The 20,973-nt window shown below is 44.7% G+C and overlaps 1 long non-coding RNA gene across 1 annotated transcript; it reads left to right on the forward strand.

The window, feature by feature from the left end:
• Positions 1-1,452: 1,452 nt before the first annotated feature.
• LOC116527254 lies at positions 1,453-20,105 on the forward strand. The gene is made up of 3 exons (XR_004258454.1): positions 1,453-1,462; positions 10,858-10,868; positions 19,962-20,105. It is a non-coding gene; the product is annotated as an uncharacterized LOC116527254 (long non-coding RNA).
• Positions 20,106-20,973: the final 868 nt, after the last annotated feature.

Here is a 20,973-nt window from a genome sequence, read left to right on the forward strand (position 1 = left end):
AGGGGTAGTAAATAATTTTCAGGGAATTGGATGAGCCCAAATAATAGACAATGGCCTGAGACAAAGTTCTGAGCTCTGGGGGAGGTGGTGGTAAGGTGAGGGATAGAAATGCACTGTGAACAAAGGTTCACTTATTATGCAGATAAAAATCTCCTAATAATCTTTTGGAGTTACCCTCAGAAGAACAGAAGAGTTTCTGAACATTGTGACGGTGGTTAATCTTTCTTGATTCCTAGGAAGGGGGTTTTAAGACAATTCTATTTCTTTTGGAAGAAATTTTCCTCAATCAGATAAGGGAACTTCCAGAGTGAAGCCCTGAATGTGCTTGGCTTGTAGGGGCAGGGGTTGGGGAAAGAAACAATAGAAGGTTAGAAAAATTCTTAATTCGGCCGGGCGCGGTGGCTCACGCCTGTAATCCCAGCACTTTGGGAGGCCAAGGCGGGTGGATCACAAGGTCAGGAGATCAAGACCATCCTGGCCAACATAATGAAACCTCATCTCTACTAAAAATACAAAAAATTTAGCTGGGTGTGATGGTGCGTGCCTGTAATCTCACATACTTGGGAGGCTGAGGCAGGAGAATCGCTTGAAATAGGGAGTCAGAGTTTGCAGTGAGCTGAGATTGTGCCACTGCACTCCAGCCTGGTGACAGAGCAAGACTCTGTTTAAAAAAAAAAAAAAAAAAAAAAGCAGAAAAGAAAAAAAAGAAAAATTCTTGATTTTGAGGCAGCTTCTAAGGCTTTCCAATTTCCTTTAATTCGAAAACGCTCAGCATACCAGAGCACCATATTGTGGGGTATCATTTTCTGAGCCCCAACATTGGGATGGAGGATGGTCCTCTTTACTCTGACTACAACTCCATGCAGTGGGTAGAATATGCTGACAGCAGGGACAGTGGTTCCAGCTTCCCACAGATGTTTTAGTGTGTGTGTGTTTGGGTCACTGAGGACCACACAGCATCAGACGACCCTCTTGGCCTTGCTTCCATATTAGATTCTTTACAACCTGCTTTCTTCCAAAATGGATTTATAAAACACCCATAACAGGGTAGCAATCGAGAGAAGAAAGTTAGAAGTTAAGTCTAGAGGAGGGGTTGGCAAATGTTTTCTGTACAGGGCCAGAGAGTAGTTTCAGCTTTTTGGGCCATGTGGTTTCTGTTGCAACTGTCAACTCTGCTGTTGTGCCACAGGCAACGGAATAAGCATCTTCAACAGAACAATAAGGAGGCACCAGGCTGGGTTTGCCCTTTGTAGTTTTCTGACCCACAATCTAGCTTCAGAATATTAAGATTAAACTAAGGAAAATATATTTTCAGTGAACTGGATAACTGAAGGGTCTGTATCATCATTCAAAGGGGCCCAAATTTAGTTATGAGTTTCCTAAAGGTCAAAGCAAAGAGGAAAACCAGTCTTACTTCCGTGAGATGAACACACAACTGTTGCTCTGCAGAAGTCTTGGGGTTGTGGCTGTGATCATCTCTTAAAGGCCTTGAGAAAGGGCGTTATGGGGTATAAGGGACAAAGTTCACAGCGTTACATTTTCAGTATTGCTGCTATTAAGCAACTGTCTAAGTGAGTCAAGGGCACAATTTATTTTAGAAAAATATTTTAGCATATTTTAGAAAAACAAATTTGAGGACACAAGGCACTTCAGTCCTGTTGCTGCCGGTCTGGGCTTAAATTGACATCAAATGGAGACCTTTCAGCTGAGCAATGAGCTGCATGCTTGTCTTCCAGACAGTCTTTCATGATCTCCATGAATACGGAGTTGCTCCTCTCATGCCCAGCTGGTGTCGGGATTCCCTTGTAGCCACAAGGCCCTCATTCGATCAGGTGCAGTTATGTGCCTACTCATTCTTTCCTGTTTAGGAAGAACCAGGCTTAGGTCCCGATTCCTGCCCTCTCATAAAATATAAAAAGAAGTCAGATGACAGTGATTTTCATGTCTTGTTATTACCTCACTCCTTTGATTACTGGTGTTATAATGATTACAGTTTATTTAATGGTTTCTAGGTCCCAGGTAGTTGGCTAAGCCCTTTATGTGCATTATCTCTTAATTCTCACAACCCTATGGGAATACGCTGTATTATTCATTTCTTTTCAGATGAGAAAACTGAGACAGAGAGATTAATAGCTTGACTGGAATAACTCACATAGTATATGGATATGAACATATGCTTTATTTTTTTCAGAGATTGTTTCATAATTTTTATTTTCTTACAGTTTTTGAATTGGGATCCAACATTGCTGTTAGTTGACATCAACTGATTGGTCTCAAACCAATTAGTTCCCTTTTTCTATCTCTTCTATATTCTTTGCAATTTTTTGTTGTTGTTGAGAGAATATGGTTATTTGTCTTCTAGATGTATTTTCAGTCTTAGTTTTGCTGATTCAGTATTTACTAACATTTAACATTTCTTCTATCTCCTGTATTTGCTGTGAAGTGATATATCTGGATCATAGGGGCTTGATTAGATTTTAAATGAATTTTATTTGTATTTCTCTTATTGTAGGTAGAATTGAACATATTTTCAACTCTTTGACTTTTTTTTTTTTTTGAGACGGAGTCTCACTCTGTCACCCAAGCTGAAGAGCACTGGTGCAATCTCAGTTCGCTGCAACCTCCACCTCCCCAGCTCAGGTTATTCTTTTGCCTCAGCCTCCCATGTAGCTAGGACTATGGGTACATGCCACCGTGCCTGGCTAGATTTTGTATTTTTGGTAGAGATGGGGTTTTACCATCTTGCCCAGGCTGGTCTTGAACTCCTGACCTCAAGTGATCGGCTTGCCTCGGCCTTCCAAAGTGCTGGGATTGCAGGCGTGAACCAGCAAGCCCACCCTAACCTTTGGGCTCTTGACCAAGGCTCTTAGCCTCCACTTCTTTTAAGGGAGTTCTCATGGCTTCCTGGATTTCTGCCCTTGACCCGCCACTGCTGGCCTCCTGGTCTTTGTGATTTCCTGGATGCCAGCACTTGCTTGTCTGTTAATGGTTGCTTCTCGTCGTGGCTTTTCAGCTTCTGGATCTCTTAACCAGCCTTGGTTCTCATCAGGGAATTATGCTTAGATTCTCATCTCAATTACTTGGATCATGACCCTTTTGAGTAATCCTCTGGTCTGCACCTTCTGCCTCCATCACCCTTTCTTGGTTACACTTGTTACTACTGCTATCTCTACCCTGGTGTGAACAAAGGTCAAATTTTCTGTTCACATATGATTTCTACAATCTTTATAGCTGTGGTCTGAATCCAGTCTGCTAAAGGCCAAAAATAGGGGTAGAGGCATGTCAACTTCATGGGAATACATGTAAGATAACATGTATATTAACAGAACATCTTTCTTTCTTAATTCCTTCCTTTCCTCCCTCCTTCCTTCCTTGCTTCCTTCCTTCTTTCCTTCATCTCTCTCTCTCTCTTTTGTTAGTTCATTTGTTCATTTATTTTTTGAGACTGAATATCATTCTGTTGCCCAGGCTGGAGTGCACTGATGTTATCTTGGCTCACCACAACCTCCACCTCCCGGGTTCAAGTGATTCTCCTGCCTCAGCCTCCCAAGTAGCTGGGACTACAGGCACCCACCACCGCGCCCAGCTAATTTTTGTATTTTTAGTAGAGTTAGTGTTTCACTATGTTGGCCCTGCTGGTCTCGAAGTCCTGAGCTTGTGATCTGCCCTCCTTGGCCTCCCAAAGTGCTGGGATTACAGGCGTGAGCCATCGCGCCTGGCCCAGGACATCTTAATATGGCAATTCTCTTTAGACAGGATGTCAATGGAGACTTCATAATAATGTTGGTAGCATTTCACTGGCCTGGCCATGCCCCACAAATGGAGAATGTTAGTAATTTTCCGTGACTAGCTTTGAGCTACAAAGAATGCTATTAAATAAATCATTAAAGATAAAAAGATTCCTGAAATGGCAAGTATTTTATGTCTCTGGTGATGAAAACCAAATATGCTGTTCACATTGCGGACATGTATAACCTATTAGACTGTTTCAAGAACACAATAGGATGAAATCAGTGACTAAGAGAAAATAGAAAATAAAATCCATTCATTCATCCAGTCACAGATAGGCTGAGAACAAGCCAAGGTCATAGCAAGGAAGAGAATCTGAAGGCCAAGTCTAAAGAGGGGGAGAACCAGAGATGGAAGAATGAGCAGTGATGTAAAAGCCAGAAGGCCTGAGCCCTGCATGGAATGTGGCCTAGGAATGGGTCAGGGTGAGAAGTTCAAACTTAAGATCCTGGACAGCGGACGCACTAAACTCTCACATGATATGGGGTCCCGCATGGCTGTTTAGAACATAGGATCCAAGCATGGCATGGCAAATCAGCGGCCCCTGAATGGGATGATTCATGAGTCACAAGAGTTTGCTATAGTGATTGATGCCTTACTTGATTCTTACAGGCTCTGAAATCTCATTATAATAACGACTTTAGACACTTCCTGGAAATAGAACAGCTTATCTTGAAAAATGTCAGCGGAACCTGTGCACCCCGAAAATTGAGACAGGTCTCAGTTAATTTAGAAAGTGTATTTTGCCAAGGTTGAGGACATGCGCATGACACAGCCTCAGAAGTCCTGAAGACATGTCGCCAAGGTGGCTGCAGCGCAGTTGAGTTTTATATATTTTAGGGAGACACAAGGCATCAGTCAATATATGTAAGAAGCACTCTGGCTGATTTGGTCTGGAAAGGCAGGACAACTTGAAGCAAAGGCCGGAAGATGGGGAGGAGACTTCTAGGTCATCATAGGTGAGAGAGAAATGGTTGCATTCTTTTGAGTTTTTGATTATCCTTTCCAAGGGAGGCAATCAGATATGCATCTATCTCAGTGAGCAGAGGGGTGACTTTGAATAGAAGAGAAGGCACATTTGCCCTAAGCAGTTCCCAGCTTGACTTTTCCCTTTAGCTCAGTGATCTGGGGACCCCAAGATTTATTTTCTTTCACAAACATTACAAGCTGTACCAATGATCTTCTCGCTTTGGCCCACTTTTGTAACCATGAATCTGTTCTTCCAAAAGCAGAAAATTAAAATACTGCTTTCCACAATGCAAACTTAAACTTTAAACAATGTCCTAGTGACCCAGTTGGGATGGTGCTTTTCTTATTTTCTTATTTTTTAGAGGTGAGGTTTTGCTCTGTCGCTCAGGATGGAGTGCAGTGGCACCACGATAGCTCTGCAGCCTTGAACAATCCTCCTGCCTCAGTCTTCCAAGCAGCTGGGATGACAGGCACAAACCGATATACCCTGTGGATGGTGCTTTTTAATACAAAATGTGCAACCAGTTCACAAAAACAGGATTTACAAAATCTTGGTCTGGTGTGAGATTTGTTAATTTTGATGCAAAACTCAGGAGACCAGTTGGATGGAATGTGATGGATGTTCGTCTCTTTATGAGGCCAGCTTTGAGGAAGCTGTGCCAGAGAGTGAGGAAAGCTCCCTAACCCCTTAGGGGAACGCTTCTTCAGAGCAGAACCAAATTTGGCAAGTCTCTGAGGTCTGGAGTGAAATACAATAAAATTTGCATTTATATAGCACTCCTTATGCTCTTCCTTTATATGTGCTATCCATATTAAATAAAAACACAATTAAGAGTTAGTTCTAAAATACCAGGTCAAACATATCAAACAAGATCAGGAATGGCAATTAGTGCTAGAATACCAGAACAAACAGACGGCTATTGAGTTTGGATTTAAGAAGGGAAATAGGATGTGCTTGCTGCATATCAATGGTGGAGGAATTCTGGAGCTTGGGCTGAACTGGGCTGGGAGGGTGGGTTCCTGAAAGAGCCAAGTTGGGACAGTGACCAGGCCTGGGCATGGTGATGATTAGAAAGAACAAAAACTCAGTGCAGCTAAAATTAGTGGGCACACACCATGTGCCAGGGAAGTATCATCAGACTTGAATTCTGTCTTCAAGCCACTTTTTTTTTTTTTTTTCGGAGATCGAACCTTGCTGTGTCACCCAGGCTGGAGTGCAGTGGTGCAATCTCAGCTCACTGCAACCTCAGCCTCTTGGGTTCTAGAGATTCTCCCGCCTCAGCCTCCTGAGTAGCTGGGACTACAGGCATGCGCTGCCATGTCTGACTAATTTTTTTTTTTTTTTTTTTTTAAGTAGAGATGAGGTTTTTGCCATATTGACCAGGCTGGTCTCAAACTCCTGGCCTCAAGTGATCCCACCTCGGCTTCCCAGAGTGCTGGGATTACAGATGTGGGCCACTGCGCCTGGCCAGCCAAGCCACTTAGAGTCCAATGGAGGACCTTCAGTATTTGTTGCAGTGTACAACCTAAAAATAAACCCATGCTGCTCTACCTAAGAGCTGAAACGGAATTCAGCTCAGGTCCCTTAACTGTTCTGAAGTCGCAGAAGCTCTGAAAACCGAAAAGATTTTCTTAAGGAGGAGCTGAAATTTTGTAATCTTTATCTATCCCACTTGGTATGAATGTTCATATGATTCACTATAGAAATATTAATAGATTTGATTGAAGGGTCTTATCCCAGACTCCGCTGGGTGTGTTACATAGAACATAATGAATATATGTACTCTATAATCTTTCTAAAGCCCAAAAACATCTGAATTCTGGAATACCCCAGACTCCAAAGTTACAGAAAAGGGGTCCAGATGCAGACCCCAAGGTTTTACTACAACCTTTTTTTAATCAGCAAGATCTTTATGATCCACATTTGGTGCTGACCGCCTGTCTCATCCTGTGACTTACGATGCCTTAACCCTCTGGAAATGCAGCCCGGTAGGTCTCAAGTCATTTTACCCAGCTCCTATTCAAGATGGAGTTGCTCTGGTTCACACGCCTCTGACGATATGACCTGTTGTAAAATGGTCTCTCTTCAGCCTCTAGTTCCTCACTGCACAGTCCCTGTTAATTCAATATATGGCTTTGTTCCTCAGGCTCCAGCTGAACTTTCTCTCGTCAATGCTTCTTTTTGCTAAATTTCATAGCTTCTTTTTTTTTCTTTCCCTTTGGCCTTAACTTCTTGATCTGGTGGCAAAGGTATGACTTCCCCCTTCCAGTGGGCTCTGTCCTTGGCGTCATTCCCTGATACCTCAGTAGCTGCACCTCCCTCTTGCCTCTTGGACCAAACCTCTGGTTTGTTTGTTTGCACCTTTCCTTAGGTCCACCCTCCCTGCTCCCTATGGAGGCTCTCGCATTGTAGGTACTACTAATAAATATTTGTAATGAAGGAATTCCCCAAGGCCCAGATTGCAGCTCTCCACCCCCGCAGAGAGCTCATCCATCCACACCAGCCACCGGCTGGGCAGAGGCTCCTAAATCTACATATTCAGGTCTGACCTGTCACTGGAGTTCCTTTGCCATTGTTACGGATGTTTACTGATCTCTTTAGCTAATTGTCTTGCTAGCACCTCATTTTCAACCTCTCTCTTCAAAAGTCTCTCTCTCACGCACAAATCACACACTTGATTATGAATGGGAAGAAGTTGGTAGGCTGGAGGAATGGCTGCAGGACAGAAGGAGGGAGACTTTTAGAAAAGTTGTATCTTGTGTTTGTTGTGTTTTCATGTGTATTGCTTAAAAAGAAAGTAACTTATTTTTTTCAAAAGGGAAAGTTACATGACATTCTGGAAAAGGAAAAACTATGGAGAGAATAAGAAGACTGTTGGTGACCAGGGCCTTGAGGGGAGGGAGGGATGAAAAAGGGGAGCACAGAAGACTTTTAGGGCAGTGAAATTATTCTGTAGGTTCCTATAAATGGGGGATGTGTATCATTATGCATTTGTCCAAACCCATAGAATGCACAACACGGACAGAACCCCCAAAGTAAGCTATAGACTTCGGGTGATCGTGATGTGTTAATGTAGTTCCATGGATTGTAACAAATGTCCCGCACTGCTGAGGGATGTCAGGACACTGATGGTGGGGAGGATGAGTGTGTGTTTGGGGAGGGGCCGTGTGGGAGCTCTGCACATTTTACCCCATTTCATGTGAACCTAAAACTGCTCTACAAAGGTCTATTAATTAAAAAAAAAAACCAAACAAAGAAAAGATAAGCATCAGGAGTGGTGGTACGCACCTGTAATCCCAGCGAGTTGGGAGGCTGAGGCAGGAGGATTACTTGAGGCCAGGAGTTTGACACCAGCCTGGGCAATATAGCAAGATCCCTTCTCTCTAAAAACAAAAACAAACAAACCCCAGAACCAAAAAACAAGGGCCTGGACTGAGCCTGAGTGTTTGGGATTTTGTGCTGGAGGCTCACTATGTTTAAACTAATTAGAGTCAGTGTAGACAAACCGATTATTCATAAAAGGAGGGAACAGTCAGTCCACTCACCCAGGCTGGATTCACTGGGGTCCCTGTTGACAGCTTAGGCCTCCAGGTCTAGAGAATTCCAGGCTGTTTTGTCCTTCCTTTGGAAGAGCATTTGTGTTTGACCTCTGCCATGATTTTGTGGGTTGAGCCTCTTTTAGCTCACCCCCGGAATACTCTAACAGTCTTCTGTATATTTGAACATTTCTGCCTGTTTCTCTACCATCCTATACAATATCGTCATGTTAAAATGCATTTCTTCATGTTACTTCTCGCCTTAAAAACCTGCAATGCAGGCTGGGTGAGGTGGCTCACTCCTATAATCCCAGCACTTTGGGAAGCCGAGGCAGATGGTCACCTGAGGTCAGGAGCTCCAGACCAGCCTGGCCAACATGGTGAAACCTCGTTTCTACTAAAGATACAAAAAATTAGCTAGGTGTGGTGGTAGACGCCTGTAAAATGAACCTCTGGGTTTTGGTCCATTTATGTCTATAAGAAGTAAATCTGATGCTTCCCTTAATAGCTTTTATAACACTTACAAAGCTCAAAAGAAGCAAGAATACCAATGAATACCAATAAAACCAATCAAATGAACCAGGTGGCAGCAAATGACGGCCTACGGGACACATTCGGCCTGCTGCTTGTTTCTGTACAGCCCACACACTAAGAATGGTTTTTACCTTTTTTTTTTGAGACAGAGTTTTGCTCTGTCATCCAGGCTGGAGTGCAATGGTGTGATCTTGGCTCACTGCGTCTCTGCCTCCCAGGTTCAAGTGATTCTCATGTCTCAGCCTCCCGAGTAGCTAGGATTACAGGCACCTGCCACCATGCCCAGCTATTTTTTTTTTTATTTTGAGGTTTCACCATGTTGGCCAGGCTGGTCTCAAACTCCTGACCTCCACTGATCTGCCCTCCTCAGCCTCCCAAACTGCTGAGATTACAGGCATGAACCACTGCATCCGGCCTATATTTTTAAGTTGTTGAAAAAAATAGGCCAGACATAGTGGCCTGTAATCCCAGTGCTTCAGGAGGCTGAGGCAGGAGGATTGACTGAGGCCAAAAGTTCGAGGTTACAGTGAGCTGTTCTGGCCACTGCACTCCACCCTGGGCAACAGAGGGAGCAGACGGAGACTCTGCCTCAAAAAAAAAAAAAAAAAAAAAAAGTTGAAAAAATAAAAAGATGACTATGTTTGTGAGATGTGAACATGATATGAAATTCAAATCTTGGCATCCATAAATAAAGTTTTATTGGAACACAGCCAGGCGGGTTTACTTACTGCCTATAGCTACTGTTGTCCTTCCACGCCTGAGTTGAGGCTATGCAACAGAGACCGTGTGATGTGCAGAGCCTAAATATTCACTATCCAACCCATACAGAGAAAACCTGCCCACCTCTGTGAGGCACAGTACACACAGAAGACATGCTTGCTGTAGCTGTGATCTTTTTCCATGGCACGGGGGCTTGGAGTTCTCTAATTGCTAAGATCCTGGAGGTTACAGGGCTCCAGGGAGGTGCCATGTATGTATAATACAAGGGGTATAGTGCCCCCTGGAGGCAGCATTGGATTTGAAGCCGCCAGAGTGGTGGACAGGCCTCGCAGGGAGTGAGGAGGCCTGATTCTCATCTTGGCCCTGCAGAGAACTCCCTGGCTGTGTGATTCAGGGGCAGATCTCACTGAACTTCTATGGGCCTCAAGTCCACATCTGTAAAAGGAGGGGGTTGCACTCTCAGTGGTTCTAAAACTCCTTCCCTTCCTCGCCGCCTTCTTCTTAGCAGAATCCTTTCCTGAAATCAGTGCTTGTGTAGATCCCTAATATAGTAAACAGCTGAAGGTGGAGAGTCTCTGCTGGAAGCAGGTCTTGGCCTGAGACTCCCTCAGTGACCTGTGATGACTGTACAGTAGAGATTTCCAGACTCCTCCCAGCCCTAATCACTGAGAATAGCCTCAGAGCAGTTTACTTTTTATTTTTATTTATTTTGAGATGGAGTTTCACTCTTGTCCAGGCTGAAGTGTAATGGTGATCTTAGCTCACTGCAACCTCCGCCTCCTGGGTTCAAGTGATTCTCTTGCCTCAGCCTTCCGAGTAGCTGGGATTACAGGCATGTGCCACCACGCCTGGCTATTTTTGTATTTTTAGTAGAGACGGGGTTTCTCCTTGTTGGTTAGGCTGGTCTTGAACTCCCGACCTCAGGTGATCCACCTGCCTTGGCCTCCCAAAGTGCTGGGATTACAGGCGTGAGCCACCATCCCTGGCCTTTTTTATTTTTTAGAGTCAGGGTTTTGCTCTGTCACCTAGGCTGGAGTGCAGCGGTGGCATCAGAGCCCACTGCAGCCTCGACCTCCTAGGCTCAAGTAATCCTCCCGCCCCAGGCTCTTGAGTAGCTGGGACTATAGGTGCACACCACACACCTAGCTCATGTTTTTATTTTTATTCTGTAGAGACGGTGTCTCGCTATGTTGCCCAGGCTGGTCTTGAACTCCGGGGCTCAAGCAATTCTCTTGCCTCAGCCTCCCGGCTCAAATCAGATCTTTGCATTCATGCTTTGAGGTCACATATTTGGGTCCAGTCAACCAGAATGTCCTGTGGTGCCGGCGTTTCCCAAGCATCCCTCACATGTTGTAATGGTAGCAGCTAAACTTTACTGAGCACTTACTGCTTTCCAGACACTGGGTAAACCCTCAAGGGGTCTTTTGTCATCGAATACAGACAACAGCTCAATGAAGCAGATGCTGTAATTATTCCCAGTTTACAAACAAGAAAATACCCGCAGACAGCTTGATGCCAATGCTCATCCCTTTGTAGGCTGTGTGGTTGACCCATCATTTCCTCTCAGATTGCTTTAGAATCAACAGGTATGATGATTTACTTATAACTCACTTGCTGTGTGACTTTGTACAAAGCTTTTCTGTTTTTCTTTTTTTTTTTTGAGACGGAGTTTCGCTCTTGTTACCCAGGTTGGAGTGCAATGGCGCGATGTCGGCTCACCGCAACCTCCGCCTCCTGGGTTCAGTCAATTCTCCTGCCTCAGCCTCCTGAGTAGCTGGGACTACAGGCAAGCACCACCATGTCCAGCTAATTTTTATATTTTTAGTAGAGACGGGGCTTCACCATGTTGACCAGGATGGTCTCGATCTCTTGACCTCGTGATCCACCCGCCTTGGTCTCCCAAAGTGCTGAGATTACAGGCGTGAGCCACCGTGCCCGGCCCTTTTCTTTATTTTTTGAGACAGAGTCTCGCTCTGTTGCCCAGGCTGTAGTGCACTGGCATGATCTTGGGTCACTGCAACCTCTGCCTCTCAGGTTCACGTGATTCTCATGTCTCAGCTTCCCAAGTAGCTGGGATTACCAGTGCCCGTTATCACTCCTGGCTTTTTTTTTTTTTTTTTTTTTGAGACTGGTCTCACTCTGTCACCTAGACTGGAGGGCAGTGGTGCAATTTTGGCTCACCACAACCTCCGCCTCCCAGGCTCAAGCGATTCTCCTACCTCACCCTCCTGAGTAGCTGGGATTACAGGTGCGGGCCACCAGGCACAGCTAATTTTTGCATTTTTAGTAGAGACGAGGTTTCACCATGTTGGCCAGACTGGTCTCGAACTCCTGACCTCAAATGATCCACCCAGCTTGACTTCCCAAAGTGCTGGGATTACAGCCACGTGCCACCGTGCCCAGCTTAATTTTTGTATTTTTAGTAGAGACAGGGTTTCCCCATGTTGGCCAGGCTGGTCTCGAACTCCTGACCTCAATGATCCACCAGCCGGCCACAGCCTCTCAACATGCTGGGATTGCAGGCATGAGTTACCGTGCCTGGCCCAAAACTTAACCTTTCTAAGCTTCAGTTTCCTCACTGGTCAAATGGAAATAGTGAGAGGATCAATAACATATATTGCTATGTGAGTGCATGGGACAGAACATATAATCATTGATGCTACTCAGTGCTCAGGAACCATTATTTTCTGCTATTGTCACCAATCGTCATTTGCTGCCTCTTGCATTCTTTCCCAGTCCCAGGTAATGATTCTTCTGACACAGGCTCTGGGCCTTTCCATGTTAACACAGCTTTCCAGCACTGTTTTTTAACACCTCAGCTATTGGCTTTATGAAAGTCTTTTCCCTTCCCCTCCCTTCCCCTCCCCTCCCCTCCCTTCTCCTCCCTTCTCCTCCCCTCCCCTCCCTTCTCCTCCCCTCCCTTCCCTTCCCCTCCCTCAGATAATGAGGTCAGAGTTTGAGACGAGCCTGCCCAACATAGTGAAACCCTGTCTCTACTAAAAATACAAAAAATTAGCCAGGCATGGTTGTGCTCACTTGTAATCTCAGCTATTCAGGAAGCTGAGGCAGGAGAATTGCTTGAACCTGGGAGGTGGAGGTCATAGTGAGTTCAGATCACACCACTGCACTTCAGCCTGGGGGAAAGAGTGAGACTCTGTCTTAAAAAAAAAAAAAAAAAAAGTCTGGTAAGTTGATGAGTCTGTTAGTTCAGTATCTCCAAAAGCAATCAAGACATATGGGTGCAAGTAGGTTTCACAGAGGTGATCTCAGGACATACTACGAGGAGTAGGGAAATGAAACAGAAGAGGAAACCAGCAAAGGGTGTTCAGTGAGTGGGCTACCACTGTACACCACTCGGGCTTAGTGACAGGAACTCTCTGAGAACTGTATTTTGGAATCATCCCACTTAAGTTCTGGAAGCTGGGGAATTTATCTAAATCCAGTGGTTGAGGGTTGCTCTGGTAATGTGACCTGCGGGGCCCAGCCTGAGACAGAATATGCTTAGGAAGAGAGATGCCGAAAGCCAGTGTATTCATTAAAAGCTTAAAATGACTTAAAAGAGTACACATTTATTATCTCATAGTTTCTGGGAGTCAGGACCTGGGTATGACTTAGTTGCAGAGATGCTCTGTTCCAGTGTCTCTCATGAGGCTGCAATAAAGCTGCTGAGCAGGGTGGGGTGGGCATCTCATCTGAAGGCTCAGCTGGGGAAGAATCCACTTTTAAATTTACTTACACTGTGGTGGGCAGAATTTATAGTTGGCCCTTGAGCAGCATGGGCTTGAACTTCGTAGGTCCACTTACACATGGATTTTCTTCCTCCTCTGCCTCCCTTGAGACAGCAAGACCAACCCCTTTCTCTTTCTTCTCCTCAGCCTACTCAATGTGAGGCTGGTGAGGATGAAAACCTTTATGATGATCTGCTTCCACTCAATGAATAGTCAATAGATCTTCTTTTAAAAATTTATTTTAAAATAATTGCTACTTTTTTTTTTTTTTGAGATGGAGTCTCACTCTGTTGCCTAGACTGGAATGCAGTGGCATGATCTCGGCTCACTGAGACCTCCACCTCCTGAGTTTAAGCGATTCTCCTGCCTCAGCCTCCCGAGTAGCTGGGATTACAGGCACCCGCCACCACACCTGGCTAATTTTTGTATTTTTAGTAGAGATGGGGTTTCACCATGTTGGCCAGGCTGGTCTTGAACTCCTGACCTCAAGTGATCCACCCACCAAGTAAGCCACTGTGCCTGGCCTAATATTAATAATTTAAATAAAAAAAAAAATAGCAAATGTATTTTCCTTACGATTTTTAAATAACATTTTTCTGTTCTCTAGCATACTTTATTGTAAGAATACAGTGTACAGGCTGGGCATGGTGGCTCATGCCTGTAATCCCAGCACTTTGGGAGGCCAAGGTAGGTGGAGCACTTGAGGTCAGGGGTTTGAGACCAGCCTGGCTAACATGGCGAAACCCTATCTTTATTAAGAACACAAAAATTAGCCAGTCACGGCAGTGCATGCCTGTAATCCCAGCTACTCGGGAGGCTGAGGCACAAGAATTGTTTGAACCTGGGAGGTGGAGGTTGCAGTGAGCTGAGATCATGCCATTGCACTCGAGCCTGGGCAACAGAGGAAAATTCTGTCTCAAAAAATAAGCAAGTAAATAAATAAATAAAAACTAAATAAAATACAGTGTATAATGCATAGAACATACAAAATATGTGTCAATTGACTATGTGATTGGTAAGACTTCTTGTCAACAGCAAGACATTAGTAGGTAGGCTTTTGGGAAGTCAAAAGTTATACATGGACTTTTCTGACTATGCTGGGGGCCATCACCCATAACACCTGCATTGTTTAAGGGTCAACTGTATTTCCTCCAAGGTTGTTGGACTGAGAACCTTGGCTCCTTCCTGGCTGTTGGCTGGATTTTGACCTCACTTTCTTGTCACTGGGCCGCCCCAAACCAGCAGCTTGCTTTCAAAGCAAGAGAGTCTTCTAACAAAATGGTGGTTAGAATGTTTCATAACCTACTCACGGAAGTAACATCCCCTCAACCTCGCCATATTCTATTGGTCAGACGCAAGTTACTCAAGGAGGTTACAAAGGCCATGAACATTGAAAGGTGGGTCTCCCTGGAGCCATCTTAGAGGCTGCTTGGCAGAGCTAGTGTGGGCAGAGGGAATGTGAGCAGGACTTACAGCATCTGCTGCAGAGGTAAGCAAATTCTGGTGAAGGAGAAGGGGTATTGGTAAGGAAAGGTCAAGGGTAAATTATCTGTGTATAGACATAAACTGAGAACCCTGGGAGCCTTTGGTCCCAGCAGTGAGAGCCACCCCTCAGCTGGGCAGAGCACTTAGCAGCTCCCTGGTTCCTGGGTCTGAGCCCCTGAGGGCAGGAGTACAGGTTGGGTCTTAAGGGATGTGCTGCTGTCTGCCAGGTGGTCTTTCTTGTGTTTCCCTGGAGAATCCTCACTGCTGGACCACAGAGCAACACTTGGCAGAGGCCATAGGGTGTGGACAGGGAGGGACTGTCCACTTCCTCAAGGTCAACAGAGCTGGAATATGAAACCCAGCCTCTCAAATTGGATCTCAGCCCAAAGGCTGGTCAGTTCTACCAGCCCTGTGATGCTTAGCCCCTCTGTCTGGCATCAGTGGGAGGGAGTCCCCTAGATTTGGAATACCCTCTGTCCCACTCCCTCCAGGCCCATTAGGAAATTTATTCGTAGACAGAAATGAAATCTATTTCCCTGAAGCTCGATTCCCTCTTTCCCTTGGAGACCAGTTGTCCAAGAGAGAAGTCTGCTGCTTGGGACCCTTCCTCCTGTTGAAGTTTGTTTGTTGCCCAGGCTGGAGAGCAGTGGTGCAATCTCCGCTCACTGCAACCTCCGCCTCCCGGGTTCAAGCAATTCCCTGTCTCAGCCTCCTGAGTAGCTGGGATTACAGGCTCGAGCCACCACACCTGCCTAATTATTTTGTATTTTTAGTCAGATGGGGTTTTGCCCTATTGGTCAGGCTGCTCTTGAACTCCTGATCTTGTGATCCTCTTGCTTCAGCCTCCCAAAGTGTTGGGATTATAGGCATAAGCCACTGCACCCAGCCCCTCCTGTTGAAGTTTTATAGGCTGGTGATCAAATGTATAAATAGTATCTTAGATGTGGTTGGTTTAGAGTGGACATGAGAGGGTTGAGTGGGAACTCTTACCTCCCTACAAAACGCCCATCTATTAACCTCTTCCGAGAGCCCACAGGCTCCTAACCCCTGTGGCTGTCCAATTTTGTCAGTCATTTGGAACCTCCAATCAAGTAGATGGCTCCAGTTGTCTCTGGGGAGCAGCCGCCAAGTCAAATCTCCTCTTTCCTATACCTGGATTTTTGTTTGTTTTGGTTGGGGTGGGGTGACAGGGTAAGGAGGAGCCTTGTCTATTCTGCACATCCAAGGAGACAGATGGCCAGAGTGACCCTGGCTTCAAGGGAGAATTTATCTTGCCATTTTATGGCACAATGACCAGAATGGACATAATATCAATAAAGCAAAAAATGCATACTGAACTATCCAGGAAGAAGGAAGATAAAGGACAGTAAGGGCAACTAACAATAATTCACAGTTGACACTACTCTTTCAGTCCAATGATCTCACTGTTTTTTAAAATAATGCTGCAAGAGAGCTAGTAATATACTCAATTTACAGATGCAGAAAGCAACTTGTAGATACTGCTCAGATGCCACACAGCTGTCAAATGGAGGGTCTGCAGCAAGAACTCCTGGTGTTTGGCTGTTTATTTATGAGACACGGTCTTGCTCTGCTGCCCAGACTGGAGTGCAGTGGTGTGATCATAGTGCACTGTAACCTTGAACTCCTGGCCTCAAGAGATCCTCTCACTTCAGCCTCCTGAGTAGCTGGGACTATAGGTGTGCACTACCATGCCTACCTAATTAAAACAAGGTTTTTATCTCTTTGCTTTTTTTTTTTTTTTATTTTTTGTAGAGACAGGATCTTGCTGTTTTCCTAGGCTGGTCTTAAACTTCTAGCCTCAAGCAATCCTCCTGTCCTGGCCTTCCAAAGTGCTGGGATTATAGCTGTGAGCTATAATCCTTGTATATTATACACAAGCTATGCCTTGTGTATTTATTTTTGACACATAAAAATTGTTTGTATCTAAGATATACAATGTGATGTTTTGCTATATGTATACACACTATGAAGTGATTACCATAATTACCATATCCATCACCTCGTATACTTTTTTTGTATGCGTGGTGGGAACATTTAAGATCTATTCCTGGCTGGGCATGGTGGCTCATGCCTGTAATCTCAGCACTTTGGGAGGCTGAAGCAGGTGGATCACTTGAGGTGAGGAGTTGCTTGGCTATCAAGGTGAAACCCTGTCTCTACTAAAAATACAAAACTTAGCTGGGCATGGTGGTGGGTGCCTGTAATCCAAGCTACTTGGGAGGCTGAGGCAGGAGAATCGCTTGAACCCGGGAGGTGGAGGTTGCAGTGAGCTGAGATCGCACTATTGCACTCCAGCCTGGGCGACAAAGTGAGATTCCATTTAAGAAAAAGATCTATTTTCTTTTTTTGAGATGGAGTTTCACTCTTGTTGCCCAGGCTGGAGTGCAATGGTGCGATCTCAGCTCACCGCAACCTCTGCCTCCCGGGTTCAAGCGATTCTCCTGCCTCAGCCTCCCGAGTACTGATGTACCGCCATGCCTGGCTAACTTGTTTTTGTATTTTTAGTAGAGATGGGGTTTCTCCATGTTGGTCAGGCTGATTTTGAACTCGAGACCTCAGGTGATCCACCTGCCTCGGTCTCCCAAAGTGCTGGGATTACAGTAACTAAAATTTTGTAAACTTTTACCAACATCTCCATTTCACTTATCCTACAGCTCCTGGCAACCACCTGTCTATTCTCTACTTCCATGAGTTCATCTTCTTGAGAGGTCGTTTAGGAGTCGAAGTTTTACAGATTGTTTAGAAGTTTATGTACAATCATGCGGTATTTGTCTGTGTGTAGCTGACTTCACTTAGCATAGTATCCTTTAGGTTCATTCTTGCTGTTTCAGATGGCAAGATTTCCTTATTTTATAAGGCTGAATAGTATTCCATTGTAAATATGACACATTTTCTTGATCTAGTTATTGGTCTAAGGACTTTTAGGTTGTTTCCGTATCTTGGTTATTGTGAATAATGCTGCAATGAGCACAAGAGACAGATACAAATTTCTTTGGATATATACCCAGAAGTGGGATTGCTGGATGATAATGGTAGCTCTGTTTTCAGTCTCTTGAGGAACTGACTATTCTCCATATGGCTGTACCAATTACAATCTCACCAACAGAGACAGAGAGGTCCCTGGGATTTTGTCCCCAAATTCTGTACACTTTCAATTGCACATTCTGTGCTTTTTAATGTATATAACCAAATGTGTGAATGTTTCAGTCCTGGACAAGTCCTTATTGAGAACCCACTAAGACAGTAGGAAGTATAAGGTATAAAAAAGAGTTGAACGACTTGTCTTCAAGGAGTCCGTGACCTATTGGAGTGAGAAAAGATCTATATACCAAACAATTTCAAAATTATGGGTTGGGCGTGGTGCCTCATGCTTATAATCCCAACACTTTGGGAGGCCAAGGTGTCAGATAACTTGAGGTCAGGAGTTCAAGACCAGCCTGGCCAACATGATGAAACCCTATCTCTACTAAAAATACAAAAAATTAGCCGGGCCTGGTGGCGCGTGCCTATAATCCCAGCTACCCAGGAGGCTGAGACAGGAGAATCACTTGAACCTTGGAGATGGAGGTTGCAATGAGCCAAGATCACGTCACCGCATTCCAGCCTGGGTGACAGAGAGAGACTGTCTCAAAAGAAAAAAAAATAATGGAAAATAGTCTCAGACTCAATCAGATTATAAGATTTTTATAGTCTAGAAGGGCTATCCCAATTTGGAGATGTGCAGCTTAACTGAAGATCCTTAACAGAGGAAGCTTCTGTGGCTTACAATAATTTGTGAGCAATTTTGCACAATTAAGAAATTAATGTTTCTCACAGAGGGATGACAAAAACTTGTATGGGAGTTGCAGTATCATTTATGTCCACCAGATGATGCCACCATTCAGTGGAATTCCAGAGTTTTGCTTTGGGGATACAAGCACAGTTGTGGTTAAATTCAAGATGATGTCTAGAAAGATATTTTAACCTGTTTCAGACATAATTTTCTTACTGTAATTTTACATGGAGTTCATGCACACAAGCAATAGATAATTCGGAAACAAACAGAGAACTACTCAAATTTCTCTTAGGTAAATTTCATACGTTGACTCATTTTCTTAGCTAGGTCTTAACCACCTTTTCCTATTTGCTCTAAGTCAAGTGACAGTGAGATTAATAGAAGGTGGCAGAGAGCTGTGCCTGGAGACCCAGTATGGTAGGGAAGACCACCACCTTGGAGGTAAGCTTGTTCCTCTATTAGGCATTTACTCTCACTGTATATGCAAATATATTCCCTACAGCAAATCTCGATAAACAACAGATTCAGCCCAGTGGAAAAGCCAGTATGGACAGCCTGATGCAATTCTATTCAGCATTAATGAGCTGTGGGCTTCATCCTAATGTGTTGATATTTAGTCATCTTTGATAATGAAAGAGGGTGTAGTCTTTGAAGTCAAAGTGTTCTGCTGCTGCTGCATTGTTCTAACCATGAACGTTCATTATTTTGTTTGACAAATTGGCCTGCTTTGGAATATTAAATACTCAGTCTTTAGAGTGTGAAGATAAAAGGAATTCTGTTTGTTGTGCTCATCGAGACTATTTCCCAAGAAGCCCAAAGCTCCCATAAGGTTTTATCTGGGAGATCCCGTCTCTGCGAATCTGGCTTCCTCTCTCTGGAGGTGGCTGGGACAGGGAAGTTCATTTGTGTTCTCATTTAGTGGGAGGAGGGCCCAATTGCTTTGGCCCAGCCTACCTCGGCCAGCCCTTGGAATTTAGCGTCATGCTGTGGTTGTACACAACCAACTCTACTCAGAGGACTCAGAAGGTCCTTGGGTACCAGGGGGCCAAGACACTCAGGAATGCCCTCATGGAAAGCCAGACTCGGAGAAGATGGGACAAGAGTCTTCTATTTCTCTGTTGAGCCCAGCAGGAACTGGGGATCCCCACAGTGCTTCTTTGGCATTCTTGTGAGACATTCTGCCCTGGCGGTGGGCAAAACACCAGGTTCAAGCAATTCTCCTGCCTCAGCCTCCTGAATAGCTGGGGTTACAGGTGCCTGTCACCACACCTGGCTAATTTTTGTATTTTTAGTAGAGATGGGGTTTCACCATGTTGTCTTGAACTCCTGACCTCGGGTGATCAGCACTTCCAAAGTGCTGGGATTACAGCAGTGAGCCACTGTGCCCAGTTTAACTGCTTTAGCTTGTCTCTGCACACAGGCCAAGCTAACTATGGGAGGAATTTAGCTTCGAGTTTAATTTTAAAGCAAGGATGATCATAGTCCCTTCCCTAAACTAACCCCCAGGGACATAGGACAGCACACACAAGTAACCATGCTATGTTAAAATTTACAGGAGCACTGTGACCTGGCCAAGGACAAGGGAGTTTCACAACCTCCCCCTTGGACTCTCGCTGCCACCCAGATGCCTGTGATTGTCAGTCACCTCTTGATCTCAACCCCCACCTTCCCCTTTCCCCTAACATAAAAGGCGCCTCAAATTCTATTCGCTTCAGATGGTTCTTTAGGACAGTAGTCCACCGTCTTCTCGATCTGCTGGCTTTCCTAAAAAAAGTTGTTTTCCTTGCCCCAACTCCTTGTCTCTTGACTTATTGGCTATGATGCGTGAGCAAAACAAGCTTTGGATTTGGTTACAATACCTCAAAGAGTAAGAATAAGGATTAAATGGGCACATCTACGTGTAAGAGTACTTAGGACAATGCCCAAAACATGGTATGTGTTCAATTGCTGTTACCATTGTGATTATTTCTATTACTGTTGCCAAGTAATAGAAATAATAGCACCAAGTATGGAACTAAAGTTGTACATCCAAAAAAGACCCAAGTAGATCCTGCATCTGTACCTTCTTGAAAAACCAACTGTAGGGGCTGTAGGCGCTGTTTTTAGATAGGCTTTCTGCCCTCTGATACTGAAAGAGGACCCTGCTTTGATGTAGTTATTGCATTTGTACAATCTCCTGACTGGGCAATTGCCTACAAACGTGCTATTTAGAATGTCTACACTGTGAATTTAAAGAGCGGTTTGTAATCATGGGCACACTGGAAAACCACTACACCCACCAGCCAATTATCATGGAGTCACAGGCTAAGGAGTGATGGCGGGAGTGAAGTCCAGCCTTCCAGCCCCAGCCCAGCCTTGGCACAGGACCCGAGCTAGGCTCAACCAATGTGCTCAGACACAAGCCTGGCCTTTTCT

The sequence above is a fragment of the Sapajus apella genome, unplaced genomic scaffold, assembly GCF_009761245.1.
Source record: "Sapajus apella isolate SASKATOON/1434 unplaced genomic scaffold, GSC_monkey_1.0 scaffold53, whole genome shotgun sequence".
NCBI lineage: Eukaryota > Metazoa > Chordata > Mammalia > Primates > Cebidae > Sapajus > Sapajus apella.